Source organism: Psammomys obesus, unplaced genomic scaffold (genome assembly GCF_907164565.1).
Source record: "Psammomys obesus unplaced genomic scaffold, mPsaObe1.curated_primary_1811, whole genome shotgun sequence".
Lineage (NCBI taxonomy): Eukaryota > Metazoa > Chordata > Mammalia > Rodentia > Muridae > Psammomys > Psammomys obesus.
In genome coordinates this window covers 17,455,605-17,468,884 of record NW_026596057.1, presented here as the reverse complement: position 1 = coordinate 17,468,884, position 13,280 = coordinate 17,455,605, and the positions used below count along the sequence as shown (strand labels likewise).

Below are 13,280 nucleotides of genomic sequence, written 5' to 3'. Positions count from 1 at the left end.
CAATCCCCACTCAGAAAGGCAAAGAGGATAGACATCAGAGGAGGGAGAAAACAGTGAACAGGACAGGAGCCTACCAGAGAGGGCCTTTGAAAAGCTCTACCCTGCAGGGTATCGAGGCAGATGTTGAGACTCATAGCTAAACTTTGAGCAGAGTACAGGGAATCATATGAAAGAAGTGGGAGATAGTAAGACCTGGAGAGGACAGGAGCTCCACAAGGACAGTGACAGATCCTAAAAGTCTGGGCACAGGGGTCTTTTCTGAAACTGATACTCCAGCCAAGGACCACTCATGGAAATGGCCTAGAACCCCTGCACAGATGTAGCCCATGGCAGTTCAGTGTCCAAGTGGGTTCCATAGTAATGGGGACAAGGACTGTCTCTGACATGCTCTTTGATTACCTCCCCCTGAGGGGGTAACAGGCTACAGAAGACAATGCAGCTACTCCTAATAAGACCTGATAGACTAGGGTCAGAAGGAAGGGGAGGAGGACCTCCCTTTTCAGTTGCCTGGGAGAAGGACATGGGTGGGGAAGAGGGAGGGTGGGATTGGGAGAGGAAGAGGGAGGGAGGTACAGGGGGGATACAAAGTGAATAAACTGTAATTAATGAAAATAAAAAATAAAAAAAAGAAATTAAGGCTCAAGAGGAAATTACCTTGCCTGGATAGAGAGTTAGGAAACCAACAGAACTCTAATTCAAAGATCTCCAACCATTACCCCATGTCGAGTTTTGCATGAGAATGTCCCCCACAGGCTCATGTACTTGAGCATTTCCTTCTCAGTTGTTGGCACAGTTTGAGGAGATGTGGGGAGGTGTTGACTTGCCGGAGAAAGTGTGTCACTGGGAGGGGGCTTGAAGAGTTGAAACCTGGAGCCATTTCCAGGTCACTCTCCGAGCTTCACACTTGGGTGAAGCTCTCAGCTTCCTGCTCTTGCCACTGTGCCTGCCACTCGTAGCCCTGATGTATGCCATTGGAAATTCACACACCTCTGGAACAAAGAGCCCATATAAAACTGCCCTTACATGTCACCTTGGTGATGGTGTTTTTAGGACAACAACAGGAAAAAAAAGACTAATACAACCTATGTCCTAGAAAGGCTTAGCACTTTGTTTAGGAGACATTAATTCCCAGAGAGACTATAAAAATACGGCAAGCGTGTGAAAACATAGTCCCCCAACCTCATCCCATACCAAGTGCAGTAGGAGCTGAAAGGGGAAGGCGGACAGGCAAGGCTTCAACAATGGTCCTAAAATGTTGCCAGGTCTCCAGTGAATTCACACAAAGTCCTGACACTCCAGTAAATGTATGTTCCAGATGAAGTCTTTGCCCAGCTTAGCGAGTCTCACACGATTCTGGTAGACTGTACCATTCAACGTTTCCTGTGCCTCTAGCTATATACATGAGAAACGAGACAGCTAACAGAGAAACCTGGCCAGCCAGTGACCACAGCACTTAGTGTTTGCCAATAAACGTTGATCCAGTTCCAGTGAAATAAGAAACTTTCAACTCTATGTCATGGTTTTATGCAGTCATTTCCAAGCACAGTTATTAAAGGAAATGATTATTTGAGTTAACGTTCCATCTGTTGATGCACAGGGAGTCTTGTAAGAGCTAATGACACAAGAGTTGGGTTTTGTGCAGCTACTTTGGGGTCAAATAGTATAAAATTACTTATATGTTTAACTTCAGGTAGCATTAGAGGCAATCAGGATTCTGCATCATCCACTGATGATTCAAGAGATTAATATTTTACTTCCTATTTAAATTCTTTTTTTTTTTTTTTTGAGGTTGGGTTTTTTTGTGTAGCTTTGGCTGTCCTGGAACTCACTCTATAGACCAGGATGGCCTCGGACTCAGAGATCAGCCTGCCTCTGCCTCCTCAGTGCTGGGATTAAAGGCCTGTGTCACCAAGCCAAGCATGAATTATTTTTTAAGGGTGAGGTTCAACTAAGACCGTCAGATAAGAAATACCCTTGGCTGCTCAGCAGTGTGTTTTGAAGCTACAGAAATGAGGAAAACAGACATTTATGCTTAAGGGATTCACAGGTCACCTGGGAGGTGGGTGAGTCAGGGAACTGAATAGTGCAGAAAATCCTGAGGTCCTATCTGGACAATCTGAGGTTACGGAAGAGTCCGATGGACCTCACTAAGGGTTTAAGGGAGGCTGGGTAGAATGTTTCTTTTCTTCTGAAGGCTGACGGTAACAGCTTTGCCTACTTTGCGATAGGCTGTATTTTCCGCATAACTCCATACATTGAGCCAACACCGTCAGTCGCGGGCTGTTTTTCTTCTTAGTACAAACTGCACATCTGACCCAGAAGATGTGGCCTGGCTCTCAAGAGTGGCCTGAAAAGGACAGGCAGAATCTGTCTGTGATGTATACCTGTCAAGGAGAAGCAAGCTGAAAACAGTTGGAGAAGGACACTAGAACTCAGAGCCCACGGAATGTGTAGAGTGGACAGTCATGTAAAGAAAGCTGAATGCTTACGTGGAAACTTCCAGGATGCAGTGTAGACCAGGTCTTCTGTTTCTTTTAAGTTTTAGAAGCTACTTCTTAAAGCCATATGCAGAAAGCATATGGAAGAAAGAAGCGCAAAGAAGAAAATATCAATCATATTTGCACAACCCAAAGTCAATATTTTAATATTTAAAATATCCTTTGAAGTTTTTTTCATGCATGTATAGATATATAGGCTTAACTATACTGTGTAGGTTTAAACTGAACTGCATACATAGCTAGAGGTAGCTTTGATTTCATTTAGAATCATTCCTTATGAATGTTCTTATGATTTCACAACTTCCTACTACATGGTTACATTGCTTTCTTTAACTATCCCTTTTCTCTTTAAATCTCTATTTTTCCAGTTCTAGCTATTATAAGAAATATAATGAAAAAAAACCCAACAACATAAATATGACATGGCTCCTGTTTGCCTGAGAACATCAAAATACTTTTCTTTTGTTATGTTCTGGCACATATTGTGAAAATGCTTTCCAGAAAGTTTCTACTTTTGCCAATAATAAGCATTATTTGTGAAATATGTGTTGGGTGACAGATAAAACCAAGATTCCAATTTTAATTTTTATTTATTTTATTTTATTGTGAATGCTAACCATTAAAATATTTATAGACCTTTTTAAAATATTTTCTTTTTAAAATTTTCAGCGATTTTGCATTTTTTTTCTTTTGAGAAATTTATATACAATTATGTGTAGAGGAACTAAACTGAAAAATCTATAATTTCCAAATATTTTCATGCTTAGATTCCTGTCTTGAATGTGCAATGTATATTCATCTAAAATTAATCCAATCTTTATCTTTAATATTACGTTTCTCTACAATTATCCTTTAAATTGGGCTGGGGTTTGTTTGGGTGTCTAGTGCAAGGTAAGGGTCACAGACACAGCAATGAGAAACACTCCCCCAATGAGGCAATACGCAGTAGAAAGTGTCCTTTGGGTTAGCAAGATTGCTCAGTGGTTAAGACCATTTATTACACTTCCAGAGAACCTGGGTTTGATTTCCAGAGTGCGCAGAGTGGCTCACAGCCATCTGTCATTCCAATGTATGTAGTGCACAGGCATACATTCAGGTAAAACACACATGCACGTAAGATAAATAAGCAATTTTTAAAAATAAAAGAAAGGAAGGGTTCGATTTCCTTGAAGTGAAACACAGCACAAATCAGATAGCATGCACATGCAAACCAGAATCGATAGGGGCCAAAGGCAACCTCTGGAAGTCTGTAAGATCTGGCTGCAGTGGTTCCTTTGCAGAGACTACAAGCCCAGGAATTTAAACTCATTTTATCATACTGGCCTTAAACAACAAACAGTCACTGTCTACCAGACAAGCTCTTTCTGAACATGAAACACATAGGAGAAAAATGACACAGTGGTGGCCTTGACCTCTGATTTCATACATAGCTATTGAGCACCTATGCCAGGTCTGTTCTAGGCTGCGAAATAACTGGAATTAGAATGGCCATACTGAGGGATGCAGCATTGCGATGTCTTACACTGTGGAAGCAAGAAACAGTGTCAGATTAATACGCTTCCTGTGTTTGAAAGGAGCAGCTCTTCTGAACATAATTAACCCAGGAACAGCTTTTATGGAGCATGGTAACCCTATGAGGGAATGTGATGGCAGAAGTCACTGGCTGCTCAAAGGACTACCTAATGGGATAGAAGAGGGGCAACATTTTCTCCAAGTTTACTCAGGGGTAATGGTAGCTTTGGGTATTGCTGTTTTTAGGATGTTAGCTTATCTAGTGGGCTGGCAGTAACTGAAAAACATTTTGCAAAGCTATCAAATCCTTTCCCCACCCACACATTTTATTTTGTAGCCTAAGTTCTTTGTCTGGAATCAAATTAGAACACATAATCTTGTTTGTCTCTGGTACTGCCTTTATGGAATTATACCCGAGGCCTATGCCCTTGGTCTTGCCTGAGGGATAGCACACGTAGCCAATAGCTTTATGACATTCACTGCCATCAAAGTAAGGACATTGCTTCACACACCATCTTTCCTGTGACAGTCTATTAAAATCGTTTTTTCTGGCTGAAGATGTAGCTTAGCAGTAAAGCAGATGCTTTACTGGGGCCAAAGTATGATTCTAGGACCGTCACCATAAACAAATCAAAGACGCAAAGTACATTTTTCTTCCTTCCCCCCTTCCTTTCCTTCTCACTCCTTTGGAAACATCTTTTAAAAAATTCTGAAGCAAATAAACATTAAATTACGATGACATTAATTATGTAGAAACCTATTCCTTTCATATCCTAACCTCCAATTTCCTTTAATAATTTCTTAAATCTGACTTATTTTTCCTTTGGATACGTGCACTGCTAATTGCATGTTTTGATATCTGATCGATTGTTCTGAGTCCATTCTCGACAAACAGCAGTCCAATGAATTATTAATTCCTAGATCCCTTGATGTCATGAAGAACAGCAACAGCCAAAACAGTCTCACTCTGCAGCCAGCACAGCTCAGCAGGAATGTCTGCCTGCCTGCTACATAAGCTCTGTGCTCAGCTGAGGGGATGATTTTTGTCTCTCCTCCCTGATCTTTGACATCTAGTTCTTAAAGAAAATGTATGGATATTATAACAAGGAAAACAATACACGCTAATTTCTGTTTGACTTGCAGTGACTTGTGAGTTTCATTAGTTCAAACCCATTTCCCTAAAGCAAGCGTATGCCTCTGTGAAGTTGGAATAGACATTTCAGGCCTTCATCTAGACATGGGGCCTTTTTCATAAACCTCGCAAGCACTGTCTCGTGACTGGGTAAAGCAACGTTCAGGGATCTGGTCACTAAGTGTCTCTTCCATCGTTATTCAAGACAGAAATTTTTTGACTATAGATTAATTCCTCTAGATGCTAACAGCCTATTCTTTATGAATTTTTTACTAAAAGAAAAGTCCTACAAAAGGTAGTGCTTCATATAATTACATAAAATATGATATATAACATATTATATATGATATATTTGTCATATATAAAAACATGTTCTATATTATATATGTAATAGTTCTTGCCAGCTAATTAATAGGCTATTAGTTAAGAGAAGATGGAGAACGAGGCTAGAGGAATGGGTAGTCCTGCTCACAATCCTAAGAAGAAGGATGGGAGAGATAAAATTGCTATTTCACAGGCTTGCCTGGATCAGTTCCACACTTCGCTTGAGATAAGCAGTGAATAAGCTCATAGAAGCATCTCTGTGGGCAATGAGTAATGGGTATCCAGCAATTCTCTAATTGAAAGAAATGTGCAGGCAATCACTAACAACAAAACACATTGTCATAAGCAGATGGTAGCCCTTAATTCTTTGTACATAATTTACTATTCAACTCCTCTCAAATCCAAGAGATATGCTTTTGGGAGGAAGGAACTTGCATCTGTAAATTGGCAGGCCAGGAGAAATAGGCACCATTCATTCATTCATTCATTCATTCATTCATTCATTCATTCCCTATAGTCTACAACCAGCTGGAGATCTGGCATCCTCGTAGGGCCTCTGAAGCCAAGTGTTCTCTGTCAGGTGGTAGTCCAGGATGTAGCTGTTTGGTTCTCTCAGGAATGGGTAGAGCGCTTTAGGGCAAGGTTCGAGCGCCAGGCCAGGGTATGGAAAGTGTTATGGTTAGTTAGCCCCTTTAAAACGAGATCACCGGTGGCAGTGAAAACTCTGGCATTTCAGACTCTATGGCCATACCAAAGCGTTACAGTTTGTTACAGTTAAGCTGCTGTGCTAAGCATGGCAGAGGCCAGAAACCCACCAGAAGGCAGGACCGGTGAGATGCAGGTCAATGGTGCTGAGGCAGTACGTGGCTGACCAATCGGCAGTCAAGCCCTGGGTAGCCCAGAAGCTCTCGGCCTTGGGCAGTCTCCAGCCAGCCTAGCTGGCAGCCAGGCCCCGCTGACAGAAACGGGGTCCATCATCTTAGACGGAGCGCAAAGGCTACCGGGAAATGTCAGACTACAACCTCACCCCGCAGAGCTCCATAGCCAAGGAGCTGCCATTGGTCTTTGGGGATAGCTCTTGAGGGCATACAAGAGAATCTGTCGAAGGAGGTGGGCAGGAAGGTGGGGGCAAATGAGGGAGCAAATGCCATGAGAGTCACACACAGCTTCTTAAGAGGCTTTTATCATGGTTTGAGTCACATGGTTCGAGGGTGAAATGTCGATGTTGGATTCCCGTGTTTGAGTTCCTGGTCTCCGGCTGGTGGTGCTGTTCTGGAAGGGAGTGAAACCTTTAGAAGGTGGAGTCTCCCTGGAGAAAGTGCCCAGTAGGACTTGAGGCTTTAGAGCCCAACACACTTCCTGTCTGTTCTCTGCCCCCTGACTGCAGAGACAATGTGGACAGCTACCGCACAGGCGTGCCGTGTTCCTGGCCTCGGTGGACTGTATCCCTCCCTAAACCATGATCTCATACAAACCCTGCCTTTCTGAAGTTGCTTTTTGCCAGCTATTGGTTACAGCAATCTATAGTATAGTGTAGGGATAATGTTATTGTGCATGGTGTAAAGATTCAAATGGTGGTTTCTGTGACCCCCATATCTGGCTGCAATCACTGAGCCTTTTACACTTCTTCTACTCTTAAGAGCCTCCCTCCTCCTCGCAGGAAGGAATGTTTCAATTCAGAGAAAGCAGGTACATGATTACTACGCTCTTCAAACTCTTGTTTAGATTTTTCTACTTCCATCTTTTTGTTCTTCCCAAGCCAAACATAGTACTTTGTCTTTTACTGGACTCAAATACATATTTGTTGACTTAAACTGAATTAAGGTAGAATTTATCAGTTAACGATTAGAAAGAAGGCTTTGTCAGTTTACTTCTCTCTCAAATCAGAAAAAAAATAAAAACAACAGAAAGCTACAAATCATTGTGAAATAAGAAAGCAGTGATGATAAGGAGAAGAGAACGAGAATTAGATGTAGGAATAAAAGAAGTGGATGGGACACTTAGGAACCCATCATTCTTTAAGGCCTGGTTTGATAAAAGCTTTGAAATGGTAGGTGACATTTTTAGTGAAATTGTCCTCAGACCTTCCAACATCTCCCAAGGCAATCAACATAGTAAAGGCTTTCCATATTTTCTTTTTGGGTTATTTTTGGTGATTTATATTTTATTAAGAAATCATTATTTTTTTTAGATTTGAAAATGTACAATTATGTCTTAAGATTTTTAAAAGTTTCCCATTTGTTGTAGCTTATATTCTTTTCACTGATGTGTGAAGCAGTCATCTTTTTCACTGCTTACTATGGGGTTTAGCTTTGAGATCTTCTTGATGAAATGTCTTTTTAGAAATGTTTCATATTTTTACATTTCCAAATAGTTAACTTAAAATTTTTTTGTTAATATTTTATAATTTATACTTAATTTCTTGGATTATCCACAGTTTTAACGTGCAGTGTTTTCTTTATGGATATATATACATATGTGTGTCTAATTTGTGCCAACATTTTGTTGCTCTACCAAAACTGCGTATTTTACAGGAGGAGACATCAATATTATTCTAAATACTCTATTTATTTATTTATTTATTTATTTATTTATTTTTGTATACTATTCTACTCTCTTTCTCTTTATTTTTCACTCGGGCACCGTATTATCTCATCCTAAAAGAAGGATTATGGTATCTTATTTGATCAGGTCTCATCTTGTATGGGACACGCCCATAGTTCTTCATTATCCCTTTGTGACAATCACTGTCTCGTTATAAATGTTTTATGGAGGCCAATTGGCAGTACAGTTTCCAATTAAATATGCAAGATAACCCAGCAATCTCACTGACAACGCGACACCCACACAAAGCCACGGCCATGAGATATTATTTGTGGTCTGGAGAGTGGGAATCCATCTAACCTGGATGACCGTCCCTCTAGGGCTAAACTGTCAAATGGTGGCTGCACCAGAATCCTGATAGCAGGTTCCAGGCCGACGCTGTATGTAACACATTAGAGGGATGCATCCTCATGACACTGAGTGAAAAAGGGAACGCAGAATGTGGCCGAGCACAGCTTCACTTTCATAACTGAAAAGCGTATAAGCCCGGCACTTGCAGTGCAGTTACCTACTCCAAGGGCGGAGGCGGAAGGATCACTCAGAAGCTTGAGACCCGTCTGGACAGCAAGCGAGACATCACGTCTTAACCAAACAAAAAGTGCGTCTAAGATATCAACGAACAGTTTGCAGTAGCATGGAGGCAAAACACTCTGGAATAGTCGCTTCTGTTAGGATGAGGAAATGTAGGTGAGGAATGGGCATAAGAGGAAATAGGCTAACTGATGAGGAAGAGAGAGGCATCTAACGTGGAGCGTTGATGAGGATGATCGACAGGGCTCTGCTTGAGCTCCCTCCCTTTCCACAAACAATAGCAGCAACAATCACACACATACACACACACACACACACACACACACACACACACGACAAATACGGCGAGAGACTGAAAACTGGCAGGCTGCCCATCTCTGTCATAGTGTGTGTAATGCGAGGCGATCACTGTGTGGAGCGTGTTGTAAGAAGCAAGCAGTAACTCCTTGAAGATGCCACCTTGGCCTCTGCCTGCAGAGAAGCTCTTGCAGTGGGTGGGGCTGTGGAGGAGGCTCAGATAACGGCAATGATGATGGAAACCAGCAGAACTGGGTGGCGGCTGTTGAGAAACTAAAGGCAATGAAAGATGACGTTTATGCCTCTCTCTTCAACAACTGGATTTAGCCATTGTCTGAGGTGGGGGAAAGGGAGGTAAAAGGGAAAATAAGAACTTCTCATTCTGGGTATTTATCAAGTTGCGTTTCACATGCCTGTTAGGCATGCAGTGAAAACAGCAATCAAGCAATTGGTAATATGGCTTAAAGATACACATTTAGGGGTTGAATTTGGTATACAGGGGAGCCAATTCTCTGTATTCAGGTCACCTTTGCGAAGTCACACAGCTTCTGGGTCTTTCTTTATGTATAAAGTGATGACACTTATCTTCTACTTGGGAATATTAAAACAGCCAATTAATGCATCTAAAATCTTGGCATACAATACAACACAAAACAAATGCTTAATAATGGCCCTGTGGCCTTTCAAAGACTATCCAGCACGGTATCAAAGCAGATGCCGAGACTCATAGCCAAACTTTGGGCAGAGTGCAGGGAATCTTATGAAAGAAGGGAGAGATAGAAATACCTGGAGAGGACAGAAGCTCCACAAGGAGAGCAACAGAACCAAAAATTCTGGTTACAGGGGTCTTTTCTGAGACTGATACTCCAACCAAGAACCATGCATGGAGATAACCTAGAACCCCTGCACAGATATAGCCCAAGGCAGCTCAGACTCTAAGTGGGTTCCCTAGTAAGGGGAACAGGGACTGCTTCTGACATGTGTTCAGTGGCTGGCTCTTTGATCACCTCCCCCTGATGGAGGAGCAGCCTTACCGGTCCACATAGGAAGACAATAAAGCCAGTCCTGATGAAACCTGATAGGCTAGGGTCAGATGGAAGGGGAGGAGGACCTCCCCTATCAGTGGTCTTGGAGAGGAGCGTGGGAGGAGATAAGGGAGGAAGGTGAGATTGGGGAGAGATGCAGGAGGGGGCTACAGCTGGGATACAAAGTGAATAAACTGCAATTTGTAAAAAAAGAAAAAAGTAGTAAAAACCAATGATTTGAAAAAAAAAAAAAAAGCTCCTGTGACCAGGAAATGGCAACAGCATCACGTGAAGGAGGTTGACAGTGGGAAGGTCATGGCAAAGTTTTTAGGCCATTGTAAATAACTTATAGTAAATAACCTTTTATTCCAGAGGTGGCATAATTGGATAATCCTAATGTCATTGGTATATTATTTAAGTTTTAGCATCTGGCCTTGATTTTTCAGACTTGTAGACACATAGGCTATTATTATAAACACCAAATGGACAATCAGCAAAACTGTGCTTCTGTCAGAATGTGCTCAGAAGTGATGATGAATGGAGGTCCTATGATCTGAAAGACATTTGGGCCGGTCTCAACGACTCTCGAATCTGCACTGTTCCCTGGGGTTTGCTGCCAGCTTGTGCATAGCCCTCTTTTCTCTCTTGTACTCAGACTCTGTTCTTGAGTAGTAAGCAATTGGAGCCTCGGGGACAGCTGGCATTGTGTAGCTAAGCAAAGTTCCAGAGCCACAAAGTGAGGTATCAGTAGTTTATATTTGCCATGCTGCGTCAACACAGATGCTGAACTCAGCTGCCATCCAACATTTCAGCAAATATCCTCTTTCCGACGCACCCCCACAGCTTACCTGTGATTACAATTCAGCATTTCAAAGAGGTTGCCTTTCACAGAGGAGGAGCTATCTAAGCATCCACAGACTACTTGAGACCACTTATCGGGGGAGGGGTCAGTTGTACTGTGGAGGATCTGCGCTTTAGCTTACATGAGGTAAGCAGCCATTCACAGCACGGACTTGGTGACGGGGCCGGGGGGGGGGGGGTGCTGGAGGTTCTGACTTGACAGCTCTCTTCATGTGTTTATGGAACTGATGTGAGAAGTGAGAATGAGCCTCTGTGAGTCTTTCAGATACTCATCCTTTCTGTGAGTAGAGTAACGACGCACAGCCAGGTATCGACTGACGTATCACAGAAAGAAACGATTGAAAAATACAAATATGGGAAGCAGGAGAATGGGAATGACCTTTTAGTTACTGTCACCTTTCTGTGGGTCAAGATCAAAGTCACGAAGCTGGGCATGTTGGTGCATGTTGTAATCCCAGCACTCAGGGAGCCAAGGGCAGGTGGATTGCTATGAGTTCAAGGCCAGCCTGGTGTACAAAGCTAATCCAGGACAGCCAAGGCTACACAGAGAAACCCTATCTCAAAAAAAGCCAAAAAAAAAAAAAAAAAAAAACCCCAAAAGGTTAAGATCGGAGCTTGGTTGGCTGAGTCCACGGCTTTGTGGTGTTATCAGTGTGGTTCTTGAATAGCGTTCATGCAGCATCTGGTCTCGTCTTCAGGTCTAAGGCATCTTCACTTACATTTCTGGTGTCTTTTGGGTGATGTCAGACAGTTTGGCTTGGTGCCCCCCCGCTTGTCTATGAAATCTGCGAGGTCTCCTTCCATGTGTTCTCTTAAGGAGGGTTGTTGGAGTTATTTTAAGGCTTCCTCAAGACCGACTCACAGAGGGCAGGGCTGGAGCTGAAGCAGCATTATTTCTGCTTTGTCTCATTGGTCCAGAGATCAGCAGTATTCACCCAGAAGGACAGAACGACTCCAGCTCTGAAGTGATAAGAGCCTAAGAATGTTAACTGTACAGTGCTGGGATATTCTATCAGTTGTTACAGTGTCCCAGTAGCATGGACAGGTGGGATTATCTTTTTTGTGACACTATGGATGCTAGAGCTTGGCTGTGGTTTTTTTTTTTTTTTTTGTTTGTTTTGTTTTGTTTTGTTTTAGATTTTTCAGAGTTTAATGAGAAACTTAAAAAATACAAATAGGAAGCTCACTTTAATGTTGTACAAAAAATGAGTTGAACCAAAAGTTAATGAACAGTCACATGTTTACACCACTATCTAGTTCATATTTTTTACTCTTCAAACAGGAAGGTGGCGGCAATTTAGGGAACAAGAAAAAAAAAGCAAAAATTTTTCTACAATTATTCTTCTCCATGTGTAAGCTGTGCTCACGGAGACGGCTTCTTTTACTTCTGTATGCAGAAATTCAGTTGTATATAAAATTGAACCTGCTCAACATCTGAGGAAGACTAGAAATGATGGGTCCATATCTGGGTGCATTGAAAAATATGGAACGCTTCACGAATTTGCGTGTCATCCTTGCGTAGGGGCCATGCTAATCTTCTCTGTATCGTTCCAATTTTAGTATATGTGCTGCCGAATCGAGCACGTGGTTTTCAACAGAAGCCCTGTGATCTTAACAGTCTGAGTCCATAAGCATTTTTTTTTAAAGATTTATTTATTATTTACACAGCATTCTGCCTGCATGTGTCCCTGCGCACCGGAAGGTGGCACCAGATCTCGCTACAGATGGTTATGAGCCACCATGTGGTAGCTGGGAATTGAACTCAGGACCTTTGGAGGAACAGCCAGTGTTCTTAACCTCTGAGCCATCTCTCCAGTCAGCCTTATAAAGTACTTTAAACCAAGTGATGTGCAGTAACTTTAGAGTTCACCTCTGTCCATGTTGATGATTACATATACTTGAATGAGCACCAACACGGCTAGGACAGTGATTCCACTCCCTAAAGCATCACAGTGTCCATGTACCTCCTTTTCTAGTTAGTTTTATCTAAACTGCCACCCAGGAAAACAGTAAACCACCATCCCTGAGAACTGTCCCTTGCAGAACATCACACAAATGGACAAGCGAAGCACATGATTTCTCATGTCTGATTTCGACCACGCTGCATGTTTTTGAGAGTCATTCACCTTTTCTTCCTGACCCAAATTCTTTCCCACTGGTCAGAAACATCCCATTATATTTCCATGTTGACAGAGTTTGGCATCATTTCTAGTTTAGGGTCTTCTGAATAAAGTTATTAGCGTTCGTGTACACAAATCCATTTGTGGACATGTTTGTCTTTCTCTTTGTGAAATACCCAGGAATTTATGAAAATGGTTTCACGGTGATTTTTATCACATCACACTATTTGTCCAGCAAGTTTGCCAGTACTTAAAATTGTCTTATGTATACATACGCATGTTGATATGTGTGACTGGGTCCTCTGATTAGGCAGGTTTGCTGGCCAATGAGCCACAAGAATCTACCTGTCTTCATTTTCACAATGCTGAGATTAAA

The 13,280-nt window shown here is 42.1% G+C and overlaps 1 non-coding gene across 1 annotated transcript; it reads right to left on the bottom strand.

Annotated features, from left to right (window-relative positions):
• Positions 1-12,261: 12,261 nt before the first annotated feature.
• On the bottom strand, positions 12,262-12,368 carry LOC129689522 (U6 spliceosomal RNA). The gene has a single exon (XR_008722128.1). It is a non-coding gene; the product is annotated as a U6 spliceosomal RNA (small nuclear RNA).
• Between the last annotated feature and the right edge of the window lie 912 nt (positions 12,369-13,280).